Source organism: Somniosus microcephalus, chromosome 5 (genome assembly GCF_052327205.1).
Source record: "Somniosus microcephalus isolate GS21.2 chromosome 5, FLI_Smic_1.0, whole genome shotgun sequence".
In the NCBI taxonomy this organism is placed as follows: Eukaryota; Metazoa; Chordata; class Chondrichthyes; order Squaliformes; family Somniosidae; genus Somniosus; species Somniosus microcephalus.
Genome location: NC_140991.1, coordinates 126,438,833 through 126,460,576, shown reverse-complemented (window position 1 = coordinate 126,460,576; position 21,744 = coordinate 126,438,833).

The following is a 21,744-nucleotide window of genomic DNA, read 5'->3' as shown; positions in this document are numbered from 1 at the left end:
TTACTGCACAGGCTTATATACACGGGTGGTCACGACTGGTACTGCAGTATACAGGGGCTGCAGAATATAGTTCCTTCTTCAAGGTACATACACTACAATTCCTCCCCTTTTAGCTAAACAGTACATAACATTCGATTAATAATTAAATAACATATTTACAATTACAGTTGCTATATACATTAGCTGAAGTTAATCAATTATAAATTAAGTCTTTGAGGAGGCTTCCTGATTCTGTCCGGATAACGCCTCTTTGGGGTATCAGGTCTTCTGGCAAAGTTGATTCGGGATCAACGTCGTTGTTTGGTTCGTCTGCTTCCAATATCACCGATTCTGAGGTAGATGCAATTGGTACTTCGGTTTCATCACCAGGTGTATAGGATCGTGGTGTAGATTTGACATTTTCCAGTGACTCTAGAATCTGGTCAGCATGGCGTCTTACGATGCTCTCTCCAACGTCCACGGTATACATTAGAGATCCTTGCCGTGTGCAGATCGTTCCTGGCTGCCATTTCTCTGTGCGGTAGTCCCGGGCCAAAACTGGTTGACCTATCTTGAAACTCCTGGTTAGCCTTTCATTCATATTCTGAAACTGCCTGTTCCCCACATCTCTTCTGATGTTTGGCTTAACCAAATCCAAGCGGCATCTTAGTCTTCGATTGAAGAACATCATAGCTGGAGTTTGGTTGGTAACCGCATGTGTCGCATTCCGGTAGGCAAACAAGAAGTTATCCACCTTGTGTTGTAGGGGTATGTCTTCATTACACATTGCCTTGATAGCCTTCTTGAATGTTTGAACGAACCTCTCAGCCAATCCATTGGTGGCTGGATGATATGGGGCGGATGTGTAATGCTTAACACCATTGTTCTTTAAGAACCTCCGGAACTCTTCAGACACAAACTGTGGTCCATTGTCGGAGCAAATCTGTTCAGGCAGCCCATTTCTGGCGAATATGGTTCTTAAGACTGTGATAGTTTTTTTCTGTGGTGGTTGAGGACATTTTTATTACCTCTGGCCACTTTGAATGTGCATCCACCGCAATTAAAAACATCGAGTCCATAAATGGACCAGCAAAATCAATGTGTACCCTTTGCCATGGAGATGAGGGCCACTCCCATGGATGTAGAGGGGCTTGTGGTGGGGTGTTTTGGACCTTCTGGCATCCTGTACAGCTCTTGGTCATCTCTTCGATTTCTCTATCGATTCCCGGCCACCACACAAACGCTCTGGCTAAGTTCTTCATTTTTACCCCTCCCAGATGACCCTCATGAAGCTCATTGAGCACTCTATCCTTCAATTTGGGTGGAATTACTACTCTGGATCCACACATCAAGGTTCCTCGGCACACTGACAGCTGTTCTCTTCTCGGCGAGAATGCTGGCAACAGTGGTTCGCCATGTGCTGGCCACCCCTTCACCATTAAATCATAGACCCTGGAGAGTGTCGGGTCATTTCGTGTTTCCTTTTCTATGTTTGCATTCGTCACAGGTAGACATTCGACGATGGTCGAGTGGAATATCTCCACAGGATCCACTGCAGGTGCTTCTTCCACCGTCGGCAACGGTAGGCGCGACAATCCATCAGCATTCCCATGCTGTTTAGTTCCTTTGTACTCGATGTCATATTGGTGTGCCCCTAGGAAAAGGGACCACCTCTGTAGCCGTTGTGCTGTCATTATCGGGACGCCCTTCTTAGGGTTGAAAATGGAGACAAGAGGTTGATGATCAGTTAGTAGAGTAAATTTCTGTCCGTGCAGGTAGTGATTGAACTTCTTCACCCCCCACACCAGGCTGAGGGCCTCTCTGTCAATCTGGGCATAGTTACGCTCGGCTGAAGTTAACGAGCGTGACGCAAAAGCTATCGGCCTCTCTGAACCATCAAGGAGTTTATGTGACAGTACCGCTCCAAAGCCGTAGGGAGACGCATCACACGCCAGTCTTATCGGTAGTGATGGGTTGTAGTGAGCCAATACTTCTCTTGAAGTGATCAGGCCTTTACACTTCTGAAAGGCCCGCTTACATTCATCGCTCCATTTCCATGCTACTCCAGTTTGTAGCAGGGCGTTCAGTGGGTGCAGAATTGTGGACAAATTCGGCAAAAACTTATGGTAGTAATTCACCAATCCGAGGAATGACCTCAGTTGCGACACATTTTCAGGCGCTGGAGCCTTAACTACCGCTTCAATTTTGTCAGGGGACTTATGTAACCCCTCTTCATCAATCAGGTGGCCACAATACGATATTTGTTTCTTAAAAAACTCGCACTTGGGGCGATTGGCTCGTAGCCCATGTTCTCTTAGTCTAGTAAGCACCTGCTTTAGGTTGGCAAGGTGTTCACTGTCATTTTCACCTGTCACTAGGGTGTCGTCCAAGTAACACTGAGTCCCCGGAATCCCTTGCAGGACTTGTTCCATCGCTCTTTGCCATATAGTCGGAGCTGATGCAACTCCGAATACCAGTCGATTATACTGGTAAAGACCTTTGTGAGTGTTTATCGTGAGATATTTCCTAGAGGATTCTTCAACCTCCATCTGCAAATATGCTTGCACTAGGTCAATTTTTGTAAAACGTTTCCCTCCAGATAGTGAGGCGAAAATATCTTCTATCCTCGGAAGAGGATACTGCACTGTGTGAAGGACTGGGTTCACAGTCACCTTGAAGTCCCCACAGATGCGAACCTTCCTTGGCTCCTCAGACTTATTGTTTAACGTTTTCTTCATGACAGGAACGATGGGTGTCGCCCACTCGCTCCAGTCTACCTTAGATAACACGCCTGCATTCTCCAGATTCTCCAGCTCTGCCTCGACGGCTGGGCGAATTGCATACGGTACCGGTCTTGCTTTGAAAAACTTGGGAATTGCATTCTCTTCTATTTTTATCGAGGCGGTTATGCCTTTAAGAGTTCCCAGTCCTTGTTGAAATACATCTTTAGCGTTAGCTAAGATTTTTGACAATCGTCCAGGTGTGACGTCGTCATCCTTTTTACCAGCCACAGTCAGTGCCTGAATGGAGTGCCAGTCTAAACTTATCTTTCTGATCCATTCACGTCCCAATAACGGTGGTCCACCATCTTGCAGTATGTACAGATACAATTTCTGTATTTCCTTGCCGTTGTATTCGACAGGCACCCTTATTTTCCCTCTGGGGTATACTTTCTGCCCCGTATATGTCTTCAAGACAATGGATGTGTCTTTCAAGGGTATGTGTGAGAATAGCCGCTCGTAGTCTCGTCGATTCATGACGGTCAGGGCTGATCCTGTATCCAATTCCATTTTGACTTGGGACCCTGCTATCCTCAGGGTGACCCAAATGGTTCGGTGATCCTCTTTTGTGATTACGTTGTGTAGTTTGAGACAGCTTAGTCTCTTGTTCCCGGATTCACTATCGCTCTTCTGGTCTTCGGAACTACTGTCCGTCATCTTTTGTACTTTCCTGTACTTTTCCTTAGTAGTCTTTTTGTTGTCGTCAGTCTTCTTCCTGGACCTGCAAACTTGTGCAATGTGTCCCATCTTTCCGCATTGCCTGCATGTTTTGTCCTTGAACCAGCAGTCCTTCTGGTCATGGCTTGTTCTGCCGCAGCGATAACATTTTTCAAATCCCCGTGTCATTTCATGGGTGCCGTATTCCTGTGGCTTTTGCTGTATTTTCGCAGCTCCCCTTGCTGCTGCTTCGTACGATACTGCCACACTGAAAGCCTTATCTAGCGTCAGCTCTTTCTCTGAGAGTAACCTCTTCTGGGTTCCTTCACTCAGGAGTCCACAGACAAATTTGTCCCGTAGGGTATCTGCCAGTCCTGCTCTGAACTGGCAGTGCTTTGATAGCTTGCGTAGTTCCGTAAGGTAATCAGCATTGCTCTCATCTTTATGCTGATTTCTCTTGTGGAATTTAAATCTTTCTGCTATCAGCAGCGGTGTAGGATTTAGGTGTTCCTGTAGGATATCAACAATTTCGTTAAAACGCTTCTCCATCGGTTTGACTGGAGTGATCAGGTTCCGCAATAGGCCGTACGTTCTTGCGCCCATTAAGTTTAGTAGTACCGATGCCTTTTTCTCATCGGCTACTTCATTTGCCTTGCAATATACTTCGACTCTTTCCACATACGTGGTCCAGTCTTCTATTTCATTATCGAAGGCAGCGATATTGCCAGTCTTCGGCATCTTGGAGATCTAAGATGGCGCCTCCCGCGCTTTGCCTTTTCCGCTGCTGCCAATGCTGTTGCTGGCATTTTTATGCCTTGATGGCAGCGCCCTATGGTCTTCGCGTGCTTCCCCCCGTGCTGCTGCCAACGCCGCTCTCCGCGGTCCCCGTGGCAAACGGCAGCTCCTCGCGGCTTTCTGCGCTTCTAATTTCTTTTTCTTTTATTTTAATTACTGTTCCCATCATCAGAGCAGACCCTATGGGACACTTTCCTCCCTCTTCTCGGGTCTGTACGCTGCCCGGCTTCGTAGCACCGGCCGCGCCCTGTGTGCTTCACCCTCTCTCTCTCTCTCCTCTTTCCCCGACAACGCTGCTCGGCCCCGTTGAAAAGCCACCCGATCGAGCTCTAGCCCGCCGCAGCCCAGGAAGGATCAGCGTACTACCTGCCACCAGTCCGATTAGCTGGAACACCATAGACTGGAGAACCAAGCCCAGCTCGCGACAGCCTCTCCTGCAAATCTTAGAATTCGATGAATCAGAGGGCGGTTGCCCACGCTCGATGCCCGTTTCTTCTGTTTGTTTTTTTTTTCTTTTTGGATTTCTTCCTTGTGGCTTCGACCTCTAATAACTTCGCTTCAGGGATGGATCCCCGTGAGGTGGTGCAAAACTGTAGGTAAGTTCGGATCTGTTCGTCGCCAATGTAATGTCCGTGTGTAATTGAGACATGGACTGCAGAAGTTGGTTATAACAGGTGTTTACTGAATGGAGACAAAACTGGAAGTACTATACAAAGTTACTACACAGGCTTATCTACAGGGGTGGTCACTACTGGTACTGCAGTATACAGGGGCTGCAGAATATAGTTCCTTCTTCAAGGTACATACACTACAGAGGGAGTGGGGGGGCGGTGCTGGATTGAATTCGGGAAACCCGGACAATTGGCTTTCCCTCAGGCCCTGCTGAATTTAACGGCAGGACCTGATTAACATTTTATTCCTCTGTTTCCCAGCTGTAGCCAGCCAGGTTGAGAGGCTGACGGGCGGGTAGGCCTTCAGCACCAGGCTGCAGCCGGGGAGCGGGAAGGAGGGATTGGAGGCCAATGGTGTGTGTGTGGGGGCGGTCGAAGATCGGAGGCCTGCGGGACCTGAGGCCGGGGGGGGCGGGGTTGGAAGCGGGTGAGATCGAAGACCTTGTAGAGGAGGTCGTTGGGAGATTGGAAAGGTTGAGGGGGGAGTCCAATCACTGTGGGGGGCGTCGGGAGGGGGTGTTGGTGAAGCAAGTACGCTGGATCCATCAGGTAAGTGGAAAGGCACTTACCTCCTGGATCCAGTTGTCCTCGTCTCCCTTTAGCCGCCAGGTTTCCCAAGGCCCGGGAAACCCGGCCGGCTAGTGTTAAATTTGAAATGGTAGATAAATATGAGGCACGCAGCTTCATTATAATAATTAAATTGCCAACTCGCCTTCTGGGAGTTGATTGGCTGCCCACCCCCCGTCCCACCACTGCTACAACCGGAAGTGGGCGGGTTGGAGGTGGTATGGGGTCAGGATTCAGATTTGTAACACTTTAACCTCCCACCTGACCCAAACCCGCCCGTTTTTGGGGATTAAAATTCCCCCCAAAGTGTTCCATCTTCCAGAACTGATATCGCTCACATTAATCATCTAAAAATGGTGGCACTTTGCAACTATTAAGAAAATTTGAACAGTTTCCTCATTCCTCTGTGAAGCACCTTGTCACGTTTTCTTTTATTAAAGACGTTTATGAATGCAACTTGTCGTTGTATTACTTTATTGATCACTTTGTAGTTGGTGTCTTTCTTACTTTTTGAAACTTTTGCTCATGATCAGTTCCTAAAGGACCACCTGAAAAAGTTCCTCATGGGGCAGGGCGCGATGGGGGGTGGGGGGTGCAGGTGGATGAATGACGGTAGCGAATCGGCCGCCCTTAATACACCACACCTGATTTTTCTTTCCATTGACTTCACTAGAAAGGAAAGTTGGGTGGGGTCTACCACGGGCAGCCCTTCTGTAACTGCAAGTCTCCCACCCACGCCTGAAGTGAAAATGACACTATGTGTCAGGAATGAAGTTTAGTGAAATTGTACAGTACAGGAGAACAAGCCTAACTCAAGACCATTTCCTCCAGACCTCTACCTCACCCCACAACACATTTTGAAATTGGAGGTACTCAAAGGGTTGCTCACATGCTTTGGTAGAGGGTGACCTTTATACAATTTATTCTATACTTAATGGAGAACATACAACATTAGATTGCAATCCTAGTGTTCAAAGCACAACATAGATTTAAATATTCAATGGCCTTCTGGTTATTGGAGTTTTGAAAATACACTCAAAACAGTAAGGCTCAGATCTCTCTGATCGCCTGGTAGGTACGAATAGTGCCCAGCATAGTGCTGAGCCATACAGATCAGAAAGGTCCCAGGTTTGACCTTTGGTCTTTGCTGAGTAAGCTGACCTCCTTTGGGAATGCGGCATTTAACCTTAGTCCTTTGGATTAGTGAGGGAAAAATTCAGCTAGGATTGCCTCTCTTGATCGCTATCTGGTAATTTCTGCATGTCGGGAGAGGTCAGGATCAAGCTTGGCTGCAATTCCTTTCACAGATGAAGCGCCTGCTGAAATTCAATGTCGAGGCTCACAAATGAAGAATGACTGAAATACCAGTTAGCAGCCAGTATCCATGGCAGTGTACCAGAGTAAGGGTAAGAAAGAACTTGCATTTATATGGTACCTTTCATGTCCTCAAGCTCTTCACAGCCAATTAATTGCTTATGAAGTGTAGTCACTTTTGTTATGTAGGCAAACATAGCAGCCAATTTGCACACAGCAAGATCCCACAAACTGTAAATGAGATGATTGCTCATAATCTGTTTTACTGGTGCTGGTTCAGGGATGGATGTTGTCCAGGATACCAGGAGAATTCCCTGTCCTTCTTTGAACAATGCAATGAGATCATTTACATCCACCTGAATAAGTACCGTCTCATCCGAAAGATAGAGCCCAAGTCAAAGGCTAGTGTTTAAACCTAGTTTAGATAAATGCAAGTTCTTTCTTACCCTTACTCTGGTACACTGCCATGGGCACTGGCTGCTAATTGGTATTTCAATCAAGTGGTCATTCTTCATTTGTGAGCCTAAACATTGAGGGCTCGATTTTAACGCAGCCGACAGGCGGGCTTTTAGGTGTGTGGGGGGTTAAAATCACCAAACCTGGGGGTCGGGACTGTAGGGGGTGGTGTGTGGTGGTTGTTTGGCGCGTGTGCCCAGTCAGTTATGCCCCTGACTGTTTGTGAGCAGTTCGAATCGCTCCCACGCCCCTGGGTTCTAGACACCGGACTTAGGTACAGGCGGCGATACAGAAAAGACTCGAGTAGACAAGTGGTTTGGATGTAAGCAAACTCAAGACTTTATTAAACAGGAAAAATAACACAGTCTTATGAGAAATTACTAGTGTAAAATTACAGGCAAATACAAATAACTATATACTTATACAGGGAATGGGGAACACATGGCACATCGAGGGAAAACAACTATCTTAACAATACCCTTATCCTTATCCCACCCCCTATACCTAACTAGATTAAGCTATGAGGGGCCAGAATTTATGCTCACCAATCACAAGGGTCTGCTGAATTCAAAACAGCGGTGGGGTTCGGGGTTCACTCTTGGTGCTCTCTGGAGCCTGCCGTCGTCACGTGGTCTCCGGGTGCTGCAAGGGCGTTGTCCAGGTACGAGTACCCCAAAGTTAAAGTCTCTGCTAGGGTACTTTGCCTTGCAGGGACGACGGTTCCTCTTCCACAGCCGACAGTTTGAGTTTATATAAAGATAGTTGCAGGTCAGCTGAGACTGAAGGCCCGATCATTCGAAGCTTGTCTTCAGTCGTCTTCCTCAATTCGTCTCCTCAGTTCGTCTCCTCAGTTCATCTTGCCTCCTCAGTTCGTCTTGCCTCCTCACCTCGTCGCGTCCTGCCTCGCCTGGCCTGGATTGTCTGTGTCCGCCCGATGTAGTGCCTGGGCGATTCCAGATGGAGTGGGGAAAGGCACGGGCAGAGGCCAGGGGGTAAGCGCGGGACGGGGAAGAGCAGCAGCCACGAGGGCGAGGAGCAAGGAGAGGCCAAAGAGAAGAGAGAGATTGCTACCCGGGGCCTTCAATTATACTCCTATGGATGGCCCTTATCTGCGTGCCAAATCAGGTTAGTTCTTTGTCTTAATCTTGGTGGGCTATTTTAAATAATGGTAGCAATCTATACTAACTGTTTTTAGATGGCCGGTAATCACATCTACTGGCCCGATAATTGACTTGTTTTGTTATGAATGCACCTTGATGGGCCTGTCCAGCCTCGATGGCTTCCTTAATCTGTTCCCAATTATTTATGCAAACTGCTTGATGGCCTTAACTATAGGCCTAACTGGGTTTAGATTTGTCTCCAATTTGATCCAATACATAATTCAAAGTCCTGTCTGGTTTTCAAAATGCAAAGTCTCTCTTCACAGAAACTGCAGTCTTGGTTTCGATTTCTCTATAAGCTGCCTACGTCGCAGAGTCCAAGTTTTAAAATCTCACAGGCTTTCTGCCACGAGGTGCGGACGCCATCTTGGGTACCCCTTTTGATTTAAAATGTCCACGCAGGGTCCCTTTTATTAATAATAACCTTTGGGGAAATGTAGAAATTTTGCAAATCTTACAGGACCCCCCCTTTCTGGTTCCCGCCTCCACGCCATTTTAACCTAGGTGAGTCTGATGGACCCGAATCAGTCCCGCCTGCAACAGGCGGGACTGGTCTTTAGGGCCCTTAAACAGCACTAATTGGCCTTTATAATCCCATTTTAACAGGCCCTTGCCTGTTTAACCCTTTTCCCACGTAAAACACACCTGGTGGGGATCACGCCTGTGAAACCTGGCGTGAACACTATTGGCTTGCTGACTATCAGCTGCAGGCCCAACATTAAAGAGGATATTTGACAGGACTTTGTTGTCTCAGGTCTGGGGCAACTTTTACCAGGCTGAACCACACCTGTGGAAGGTTGGAGCCTCACACTCTTCGCCAGTGTGACCTCCTGCGAGACCCCTCTCGCCACCCTCACTCAGTGCTTCCTCAACTGAGGCACCTACCAGAAGCATGGGAGGCCTTTTTTTCCTTCCCCTCTTGGCATTAGAGGACCTCCAGCCCCATTTGCGAAATGACGCATGCCACAACTGCAGAAGTTGCCATCAGAATTTTTATGAAAAACAAACAACTGATGGCATTTTTACAAAATACACAGCATTTCACCCAAGTGACTACCCTTGTGACTATTTGTGCTTTATTTTCCTCTTACGCGTGCTCCTACATAGTGGTTCCCCTGTGGCTTCAGCAGATGTGGAGGCTCCTTGCTCACTTTCCTGCTGCTCCTGTCTCGACACCTTTGGGGGGCGTCCTCTGGGGTGGTGAGCCTGTGAGGGCTCGCCAGCAGTCTGCTGCTCCTGCGGCTATGCAGGGATTGAGACCTCTATCTCCATTGGGTGTGGACTCCGGCGGGGCTCTGACCGAGGGCTCTGCAGTGGCATGGAAGTGTGAGCGCTTGGAGAGGAGCCCCCACTTCCTTGAGGTCTGCCACCAACCTCCCTCTCATGGGTCAGGTCCCCCTCAGTATCTACAATGGCAGTCCTACTCAGAAGGACTTCCATGAAGGTCTGGTTTCTCTGTTCAATAGATGCCCATCGCTCCTCAAGAGATGTCATTCTATTCTGAGCACTCACCATGTTTTCCATATCCTGGCGACTAACCTCCTCCATGGCCGTAGCCCTCCTCTCCTCTACCATAGCCAGCCTTACCACGGAGGCAGCAATCATTTCCACGTAGGTAGCCATCCTCTCCGTGTTGATGCGTTCATGTGCCACTGACTCCACAAAGGCTCTGCTCATGTTCGCTATGGACTCCTCCATTCGCTCCACACTCGCAGCGACCCTGGAGACAAAACCTGCCAGAGACTCCTGCATCTGTGCATGGAGTTCCATCACCTCTGATCTTACGGATGGGCCCAGAGGCAGAGGGTCGACATGCTGCTGGGCCGAGCTGGCAGAGTCCTGCGCCCTCCGACGAGGACTCTCCACTGCTGTCCCTGTCTCCACAATCTGCTGATGCTCCCTTGTGAGCTGTGGTACACCAGGTAACAACTCTACTCTATGTCCCGAAGGTCCCACCAAGGTGTGAGTGTCTGCGCTGGTGCTGGGTGCGTTTATTTCTGCTGACGCTGCGCCCTCAGAGGTTGCGGATTCCTCTGATGAGTCTGGCTGCTCAGGCTTTTCCTCCTGCACACTGGGGACGGGGGCTCTCAATGGTCCTGTGGGGGAGTCAAGGAAAAAGTTAGAGATGTGATGCCAAGGTTACATGCACATTGCATTTTGCAGATGATCATAAGTCCATATGATGCAGCTTCAGAATCATTATCAGCGACTCATGCAATGCCAATGAGAGAGATGGAAAACTATTCTGTCACCAGCTTGCGGGGATGCTCCTGTCTGTCCGTCCCCAACTTCCACATCTCGGTCAGCCCCGGCAATCTCCAGGACGCCTTCCTCCCAGGGGGTGAGCTAGGCTACTGAGGGCGGCCCTCCTCCTGTCCTGGCTCGCTCTCTCCTGTTGTGAGCACTCTTTTCCTGCAATGAGGGAGACAAGTGGAGGTTGAGTGAGAATGAAGGAGTGAGTGCAGAGATTGCATAGCATAGATACTTAGAAGGAGACAAAGATGGAGTGAGGTTGCAAGACCAAGGGCCCTCCCTGTGTATAGTCAGTTGTGTTCAAAGCATCAGAGTGAGAGGGAGTGTGAGGGCTGCATGGTGGAATAGTTCTGTGAATGTGAGCATAGAGAGAGAGGGAATGGGTAAGGGTGCATGGATGTGAGTGTCTAGTGGGATGTGCAGGAAGAGATTGGTAAAGCTGAGTGCTGGTGAGGAAAGGCAATGGGGATCAGATTGAGGGTGATGGAAGCTTCATACAGTGCTCACTTTTCCAGTGCGAAGAAGGTCATGGAATCTTTTCCTGCACTGCAACCACGTTCTTCGTGTGAGCCCCAAGGAGTTGACTTGACCTGCCACATGTAGCCACACAGCCTTGGTCTGGCTGGGAGGCCTCTTCCTCCCTGAAGAAGGGAACAGGACCTCCCTGTGGGCCCTAGCACCATCCAGTAATGCCTGGAGTGAAGCCTCATCAAATTTGGGGGCAGATCTGGCCCTCCCGCTGGCCATTGCTCCTGCAGGCTCCTGTGCCATCTTAATGGTGAAGTTTGGGAGCCTGCAGAGGAAGCAAGGCTTGCTGTGGACCTTAGAAGCAGCAGCAATGATGACGTCATATTCTGCAACTTTCTGACTGGAAATACTCAATTGCCAAGGGTTCCCACACGCTGGAAATCAATTGGCCAATTAAGTTAAAATTGCATCAATCTCACAGACCCATTTAGAATCGTGTGGGAAACACTAAATTCGGGGAACCTGCCAATTCCCCACACCTGAGTTAAAATCGACCCCTGAATTTCAGCAGGCTCTTCATCTGTGAAAGGGATTGCAGCCAAGCTTGATCAGTGTTTCTGTTACTTTTGGCACAAATTGGTGGTAAAATTAACTAAAACTCAGTGAAATATCCAACCCTTCTTCATTCCTAATGTTAGACTTGAGGTATATGCATTTATGGATTTTTGGCTGTTGATTTGCACAGATTGTTGATTAGTTTTTATTGATTTGTTTTCAGGCAATGAATGGCTCTAAGCCTAAGAGGCATCATAAATTTTACAACAGCTCTTAACCAATCAGCAGCAGTAGTGAGTACTTTTAGGGGTAGATATTTCTCTTCTAGTCCTTGGGCGTTGGGGAATCACCTGGACGGAGCATGTGGAAGAATATCGGACTGGGAGGATCGTTGCCTGTAATGAAGCCCGTTTGATTTTCAGTTGATTTAAATTATTGAGTGAAAACACAAGCAGGCTCAATTATGACTGTACAATCCTCCCTGCTTGATTTTCTCCTAGGTGCTCTGCCCAGGAGATCCTTTACACGCAAGGGCTGCAAGAGGAAAATCTGCCCCATTGACTTCAAATGTGATGACCTTAAACTAGAAGTAGAGGCAGGAAGAGACAGGACAAACATTAAGCAAATGATTAAAAGGAAAATCTAACAAAGTGTGGTTGTAACAAAAGAGTTGAGATGTCAAGAAATGAAAATAAAGATCAACAAATATGTATCTGATATTAGGTATAATACTAAATAAACTTGTGCTTTATACCAACATATAAGAGGTATGGGGATGGGGCGTTGGAGCCTCAAGCTTACTGGCTAAAAATTGGGTTGCTTTGCACCTCTCGTTAGTGCCCCCGGGGGGTTAGCAGCAGCGTTAGCCAGTAGCGCTCCGACGGTGATGATGACGTCATTGCCGTGCGCAGCACCCTGTTTGCACCCCGGCTACAAACTTCCCTTGCGCCCCCTGACCTATCGCCGGTGTGTGCGACAGGATCAGGGGGCGGTTTTGCAGCAGAGGTAGCGGGCTTTGACGCAATTTAAAGGGCAGGTGTCGGGCGGCCATTTTTATTTTGACCGACTGCCGTCACCTGCCCTCTTTCACATTTGTATGCGGGGTGCCGGCCGCGATCATTCAGCCCGGCACTCCTCTTGAATGCCAGGCTGTTTCCACGGCACCCCGCTCCCCGGTGGTCCGGCAGGGCCCCAGTGCGTGCAGCGCTAGGCCCCTCCCCTTTAATCAGGGGTGGAGGCCTGCAATGACATGGCACTACTGCACGTAGTGCCGCGATATTGAGTAGTAGCGCCCCAAGAAGGAGGTGGAGTACTTCCAGTAGCGCTCCACCTCCTTCTTGGGGCGCTACTACCGAAGTTACAGGGTAGGTGTGCTAACTTTTTTGGAGTGCTAAAATTAGCACCCCGGCGAGGTTAGCGCCCCTGAATGGGCAATAACCAATTTTTCCCTGTACGTATGAGAGGAAAAGCTTGGTAAACTCAGCTTAAAGGAGACATAATTAAAGCCCACGATGGAACGGCACTGTCATATAGTTGGGTATAAAATATTTCAGAAGAATAAGAAAACTAGATTGCACAAGGAGTAAGGCTGCACATAAGAGCGAACCAAACAGCAATCGAAGAGCTGGCTTAAGAACAAATAACTTGCATTTAAACCTGTGATATAACGGGGAATACATTCATTTTGAGTTGTTACAAAACGAAACGCAAAAGAAAGAAATTGATATGGAATGATTTGAATCGAGCATGTGAGAAAGGGACAGTATTCATTGGGGGTGATCATAATGATCTGAGATGAAGGGTAATGTTGATGGAGATCTTTCAAAAGAAGGACAAAGCTCCAGAGAGCTATTGAAGGACTACTTCTTGACACAGCACATTAAAGGTAAGTTCATGACCTTAATTTGCTACCATGGGAAAGCAGAAAGTGGAGGCCAGGTGCTTCCTATAGAGAGAGGCAGAATCAAAGACCCAGTTACTTTGAGCTGCTCTCACAGATCTCACACTGGGGGAATATAGAGCAGAATTGGCAGAGGTCTAGCAGCAGGTCCCCACCAATGCTTTTAGCAGAAGATAATGCAGGATACAAGGACACTACTCAAAAATGATTGCTTATAATCGCTTGGTAGCAATATGTAATCCTCGACTACATTACACAGAATTACATCGAATTAAAACATGGAAACAATGGTGTTTATCCTCTATATGAGCAGTAGTCCTCATTCTAAGTGCCGCCCTGTTCCTATTCCATTTATTCCGCTTTCCTTTAACCATCTATCTCGCATAATCTTAAATGATGACACGGTCTCTGCTCCAATCATTAACTCGTGAAATGAATGCCACAGTCTCACAAGCCTCTGTGTAAAACAGTTTCTCCTGCTGTCTGCCCTAAGTCTCTTACATTTAATTTTCTTTAGTTCTCTTCTTCTAGACCCCGCAACCACTGGAAAACCCTGGGGGTAATTTTAACCCCCAAAAACAGGTGCATTTGGGTCGGGTGAGAGTTGAAAATTTAAAAAATTTCAATCCCGACTCCAAACTGAATCGAAACCGCCCACTTCCGGTTTTAACGGAGGCAGGATGGGGTGGGGGGGGGGAGAGAAGGGCGACCAACCCGCTCTCTGGAGGCGGGTCAGTTGGCAAATCCTTTTAAGGAGGCTATGCGCCTCCATTTTATCAACCTTTTTATTTTTAACTCATGTCGGACAGGTTTCCCTGGCCTTGGGAAACCCGGCAGGTAAAAGGAGGTGGGAGGGGCTGGATCAGGAAGATAAGTGCCTTTATAGCACTGCTTGTGGGCCAGGAGGAGCAGGACTGTTTCCTCCAGGCCCAACAAGCTTACCTGTAAAGCCCTCCCCCACGATTTGGCTGCTCCTGCACCCCCCACCCCGTAATCGGACCCTGCCCCTCCACCACCATCCCCACCCCCTGACAGCAATCTCTCCCCCAACCACCATTGCCACCTCTCGACAATGATCTCTCCCACCCCCCACACAAGGACCCGCGACAATGATCTCTCCCACCCCCCCACAAGGACCCGCGACAACGATCTCTCCCTACTTGCTCCTCCGCTGCTTCCTTCTGCTGCAGCCAATCAGGCTGGCTGTTGGACAGGAAACCTGGAGAAAGAATTTAAAAGTCAACCTGTAGTTAAAAAGTGCAGGATGTTCGGGAAATCCATGCTTCCAGGTTTCCTGTCCATAACTCCTCCCCCCCCCCACCCCTTCCGAACGCGCAGCCCTGTAAATATCAGGGCCTCTGTTTATATTGACTCTGTCCCATCCCTTCATAATTTTAAACATGTCTACCAAATCACCCCATAATCTGTTCTAACAAAAACATCTCCAATTTTTCAAGTCTTTCTTTATACTTATATTTCCTCATACCAAGTACCACCCAAATGCATCCTTATAGTCTGGACACCAAATCTACACACAGTACTCCAATTGTAGTCTTAATAAAATTTTATATAGATTCACCATCTCAATTTTTATATTCTATACCTATCGCCATAAAATCCAGTATTCCTTTCACTCTTTTGTAACAGCCTTATGAACTTGAGGTGCAGCTTTTAATGTCTTTGAATCTGAACCCCCAAATCTCTCTGCCCTTCCACATCTTCCAACTTTCCCCCATTCAAAGTATAATTATTACTTTTTACTTACCAAAATGCGCCACCTCATATTTACTGATGTTGAATTCCATTTGCTACTTAATTGCCTATTCCACTATCTTATCAATATCCCCTTGTAGCTTCCTTTGGTCATCAGAATTATTTACTATGCCTTATATTTTAATATTGTCTATAAATTTGGACACCATTCCCTCTCGGCCTATATGCAAATATTTGATGTACACAGTGAGCAGAAGTGGCCCCAGAACAGAATCCTGTAGGACACCACTATCCACTTCCAGTCGCTCTGAAAATGTTCCCTTCGTTCGTTGGCCTAGAAATTTGTTGGCACCATGTCCATTTTACAGGTGCTAAATGAACGCCTAAGTGCCGGTATGGCTGGGACGCACGCCATTTAAAGGACTCATCCACTCCATACAGGTTAGTCCTTTTAGGCTGCTGGTTAACTTTTGAGTATCTTTTGTCCTATTTTCTGCAACTGATTTCTGACTTCTGCTAAGAAGTTCCTGTTGCTGCTGGACTATTTTTAGCTGCTTTCAGACAGTTTTACCACAGTCATGGATAGTGTGCTGGGCTACCTTCAGGGCTGGAGGATGAGGGGGAGCAGCCAAGAAGACAGGAGAGCGCAGGAGCAACTGGGAGAAGAGGGAGGAGGAGGACACTGCACTGGAGACCCACAGTGGGTCTTCAGAGAACACTTTGCCTACCTGAACATCATTGAGGAGCAATGTCTCAGGCACCTTGGCTTCACAAGGAGGCTGTCACTGAGGTACGCCACTTGCCGCAACCACAGCTTGAGGTAGAGCAAAGTTCGGTGCAGTGATTATAAGAGAGTGAAATGAAGTGGGGGAGGGGCGTGTTGTGAGTAGTGAGGTTGGAGGTGGTGTGAGCAGAAAGTAAGAGAGCAGTATTCTTACTTTGACAAGTCTGGTGAGGTCATTGAACTTCTTTTGGCATTGCTGCCATGTCCTGAGAACTAAGCTCTTGGCATTGATATCAAATTACTAGGCTGCTCTCTGTTTCCTCCATTCTAACCAGTTTTCAGCCCCAAATTTTGTACCTCTTAATCTTCTGTGTGGTACCTTGACAAAGGCTTTCTGAAAGCCCATCTACCCCACAACCACTGCATTTCCCCAATCCCTCATATCCATCACCTCCTCAAAAGGGGCCTTAGAAAAGTTCCAGAAGAGAGCTACAAGAATGATTCCGAGCTTAAAGAACCTCAGCTATTCAGACAAGCTCAAGGACCTTGGTCTATTTACTTTCGAGCAGCACAGGCTCAGAGGTGACCTGATAGAGGTCTATAAAATAATTCAAGTGCTGGATAATGTCCCCATTGTTAGATTATTCCAGTCCAACAGATTGGGGAGTGTTGTGTATGTTCCTTTAAGGGAATAACTGGTCTCAGACTGCAGTACCGGCAGTGACCACCCCTGTATAAAAGGCCCTAGCAGGCTTCTGTAGTTTCAGTTTCCAGGTTGTCTCCATTCAGTAAAGACTTGTTATAATCAACTCCTGCAGTCCGTGTCTCAATTATACACGGACATAATACTGGCGACGAGTAAGAAATGAACTTACCTGCAACTCGGCAGCACCTCAGACGACGTTATTGAAGGTCGAAGCCAGAAGAAAGAAGAAAAAAAAAAATCCAAAGGAACTCGAGAAACGGGCGTCGACCGTGGCCAACCGCCCTCCAAATCATCAAATTGAAAAGTTGCAGGAGAGACTGTCAAGAGCCAGGCTTGGTTCTCCAGTCTGTGGTTTGCCAGCTAATCGGGCTGGTGGCAGGTAGTGCACTGATCCTTCCTGGGCTGCGGCGGGCTAGAGCTCGATCGGGTGGCTCTGCAACGGGGCCGGGCAGCGAGTCGGGAAGCAAAGAGAGAGAGAGAGGGTGGAGCACACAGGGCGTGGCCGGTGCTTCGAAGCCGGGCAGCGTTCGGACCTAAGAAGAGGGAGGGAAGTGTCCCAGAGGGTCCGCTCCACGACGGGAACGGTTCTTCAATTAACGGAGCAAATATTGAAGCGCGATAGAAAAATAAAAATACCGCGGAGAGCGGCGTTGGCAGCAGCGATCGGGGAGGCGCGAAGACCATAGGGCGTCGCCATTACAGGATAGTAAAATAAATATAATCACCAGCAACAGCATTGGCAGCAGCGGCAGCGGCGGGAAAGCGCGGGAGGCGCCATCTTAGATTTTTAAGATGCCAAAGACTGGCGATATCACTGCCTTCGATAATGCAATAGAAGACTGGACCACGTATGTGGAAAGAGTTGAGGTATATTGCGAGGCAAACGAAATAGCCGATGAGAAAAAGGCATCGGTATTGCTAAATTTAATGGGCGCAAGAACGTACGGCCTATTGCGGGACCTGATTACTCCAGCCAAACAGAAGGCGAAGAGTTTTAACAAAATTGTTGCTATCCTACAGGAACACCTAAATCCTACACCGCTGCTGATAGCAGAAAGATTTAAATTCCACAGGAGAAATCAGCATAAAAATGAGAGCAATGCTGATTACCTTACGGAACTACGCAAGCTATCAAAGCACTGCCAGTTCGGAGCAGGACTGGCAGATACCTTATGGGACAAATTTGTCTGTGGACTCCTGAGTGAAGGAACCCAGAAGAGGTTACTCTCAGAGAAAGAGCTGACGCTAGATAAGGCTTTCAGCGTGGCAGTATCGTACGAAGCAGCAGAAAGGGGAGCTGCGGAAATACAACAAAAGCCACAGGAATACGGCACCCACGAAATGACACGGGGATTTGCAAAATGTTATCGCTGCGGCAGAACAAGCCATGACCAGAAGGACTGCTGGTCCAAGGACAAAATATGCAGGCAATGCGGAAAGGTGGGACACATTGCACGAGTTTGCAGGTCTGGGAAGAAGAACAACGACAACAAAAAGGCTACTAAGGAACCGTACAGGAAAGTACAAAAGATGACGGACAGTAGTTCCGAAGACCAGATGAGCGATAGTGAATCCGGGAACAAGAGACTAAGCTGTCTCAAACTTCACAACGTAATCGCAAAAGAGGATCACCGAACCATTTGGGTCACCCTCACGATAGCAGGGTCCCAAGTCAAAATGGAATTGGATACAGGATCATCTCTAACCGTCATGAATCAACGAGACTACGAGCGGCTATTCTCACACATACACTTGAGAGAGACATCCATTGTCTTGAGGACATATACGGGGCAAAAAGTATACCCCAGAGGAAAAATAAGGGTGCCTGTCGAATACAACGGCAAGAAAATACAGAAATTGTATCTCTACATTCTGCAAGATGGTGGACCACCGTTATTGGGATGTTAATGGATCAGAAAGATAAGTTTAGACTGGCACTCCATTCAGGCACTGACGGTGGCTGGTAAAAAGGATGACGACGTCACTCCTGGTCGATTGTCAACAATCTTAGCTGACGCCAAAGAGGTATTTCAACATGAACTGGGCACTCTTAAAGGCGTAACCGCCTCGATAAAAATAGAGGAGGATGCAATTCCCAAGTTTTTCAAAGCAAGACCGGTACCATATGCAATTCGCCCAGCCATCAAGGCAGAGCTGGAGAATCTGGAGAATGCAGGCGTGTTATCTAAGGTAGACTGGAGCGAGTGGGCGACACCCATTGTTCCTGTCATGAAGAAAACGTTAAACAATAAGCCTGAGGAGCCAAGGAAGGTTCGCATCTGTGGGGACTTCAAGGTGACAGTGAACCCAGTCCTTCACACAGTACAATATCCTCTTCCAAGGATAGAAGATATCTTCGCCTCACTATCTGGAGGGAAGCATTTTACAAAAATTGACCTAGCACAAGCATATTTGCAGATGGAGGTTGAAGAATCCTCTAGGAAGTATCTCACGATAAACACTCACAAAGGTCTTTACCAGTATAATCGACTGGTATTCGGAGTTGCATCAGCTCCGGCGATATGGCAAAGAGCGATGGAACAAGTCCTGCAAGGGATTCCGGGGACTCAGTGTTACTTGGACGACATCCTAGTGACAGGTGAAGATGACAGTGAACACCTTGCCAACCTAGAGCAGGTGCTCACTAGACTACATGAACATGGGCTACGAGCCAATCGCCCCAAGTGCGAGTTTTTTAAGAAACGGATATCGTATTGTGGCCACGTGATTGATGAAGAGGGGTTGCATAAGTCCCCTGACAAAGTTGAAGCGGTAGTTAAGGCTCCAGCGCCTGAAAATGTGTCGCAACTGAGGTCATTCCTCAGATTGGTGAATTACTACCATAAGTTTTTGCCGAATTTGTCCACAATTCTGCATCCACTGAACGCCCTACTACGAACGGGAGTAGCATGGAAATGGAGCGATGAATGTAAGCGGGCCTTTCAGAAGGGTAAGGACCTAATCACTTCAAGAGAAGTATTGGCTCACTACAACCCATCACTACCGATAAGACTGGCGTGTGATGCGTCTCCCTACGGCATTGGGGCGGTACTGTCACATAAATTCCTTGATGGTTCAGAGAGGCCGATAGCTTTTGCGTCACGCTCGTTAACTTCAGCCGAGCGTAACTACGCCCAGATTGACAGAGAGGCCCTCAGCCTGGTGTGGGGGGTGAAGAAGTTCAATCACTACCTGCACGGTCAGAAATTTACTCTACTAACTGATCATCAACCTCTCGTCTCCATTTTCAACCCTCAGAAGGGGGTACCGACAATGATGGCACAACGGCTACAGAGGAGGGGTGGGCTCTGATGAGGATGTCAGGAGGCTACAGTGCGATTTGGACAGGTTGGGGGAATGGGCGGATACGTGGCAGATGCACTATAATGTGGATAAATGCGAGGTTATCCACTTTGGGGGTAAAAACAGGAGGGTGGATTATTATCTAAATGGCAATAGATTGGGAGATGGGGAAGTGCAGAGGGACCTGGGTGTTCTTGTGCACCAGTCACTGAAGGAGAGCATGCAGGTGCAACAGGCGATTAAGAAGGCAAATGGTATGTTGGCCTTCATATCAAGGGGGTTCGAGTATAGGAATAGGGATACCTTACTACAGCTGTACAAGGTGCTGGTGAGACCGCATCTGGAGTATTGTGTACAGTTTTGGTCGCCCCATCTGCGGAAGGATGTTCTTGCCATGGAAAGAGTGCAGCGGCGATTCACCAGGCTGATACCTGGAATGGCGGGAATGACCTACGAGGAGAGATTGAATAGTTTGGGCTTGTACTCACTGGAGTTTAGAAGATTGAGAGGGGATCTCATCGAAACATATAAAATTATGGCAGGCCTGGACAGGCTGAATTCAGAGAGAATGTTTCCAATGGCAGGGGAGCACAGAACCAGGGGCCACAGTCTAAAAATAGCGGGCAAATCATTTAAAACAGAGATGAGGAAGAATTTCTTCACTCAAAGAGTGGTGAGCCTGTGGAATTCCCTGCCACAGAGGGCTGTGAAGGCTAATTCAATAAATATTTTCAAGAGAGAATTGGATATATTTCTGAAGGCTAAGGGGATTAAGGGTTACGGAGAAAAGGCGGGGACGGGGTACTGAACTGGTAAGATCAGCTATGATCTCAGACGAAGATCAGCCATGATCTCATTGAATGGCGGAGCAGGCTCGAAGGGCCGAATGGCCTACTCCTGTTCCTATCTCTATGTTTCTATGTTTCTATGTTTTCCTAGGGGCACACCAATATGACATCGAGTACAAAGGAACTAAACAGCATGGGAATGCTGATGGATTGTCGTGCCTACCGTTGCCGACGGTGGAAGAAGAACTGGCAGTGGATCCAGTGGAGTTATTCCACTCGACTATAGTCGAATGTCTCCCTGTGACGAATGCAAACATAGAAAAGGAAACACGAAATGACCCGACACTCTCCTGGGTCTATGATTTAACGGTGAAGGGATGGCCAGCACATGGCGAACCACTGCTGCCAGCATTCTCGCCGAGAAGAGAACAGCTGTCAGTGTGCAGAGGAACCTTGATGTGTGGATCCAGAGTAGTAATTCCACCCAAATTGAAGGATAGAGTGCTCAATGAGCTTCATGAGGGTCATCTGGGAGGGGTAAAAATGAAGAACTTAGCCAGAGCGTTTGTGTGGTGGCCGGGAATCGATAGAAAAATCGAAGAGATGACCAAGAGCTGTACAGGATGCCAGAAGGTCCAAAACGCCCCACCACAAGCCTCTCTACATCCATGGGAGTGGCCCTCATCTCCATGGCAAAGGGTGCACATTGATTTTGCTGGTCCCTTTATGGACTCGATGTTTTTAATTGCGGTGGATGCACATTCAAAGTGGCCAGAGGTAATAAAAATGTCTTCAACCACCACAGAAAAAACTATCACAGTCTTACGAACCATATTCGCCAGGAATGGGCTGCCTGAACAGATTTGCTCTGACAATGGACCACAGTTTGTGTCTGAAGAGTTCTGGAGTTTCTTAAAGAACAATGGTGTTAAGCATTACACATTCGCCCCATATC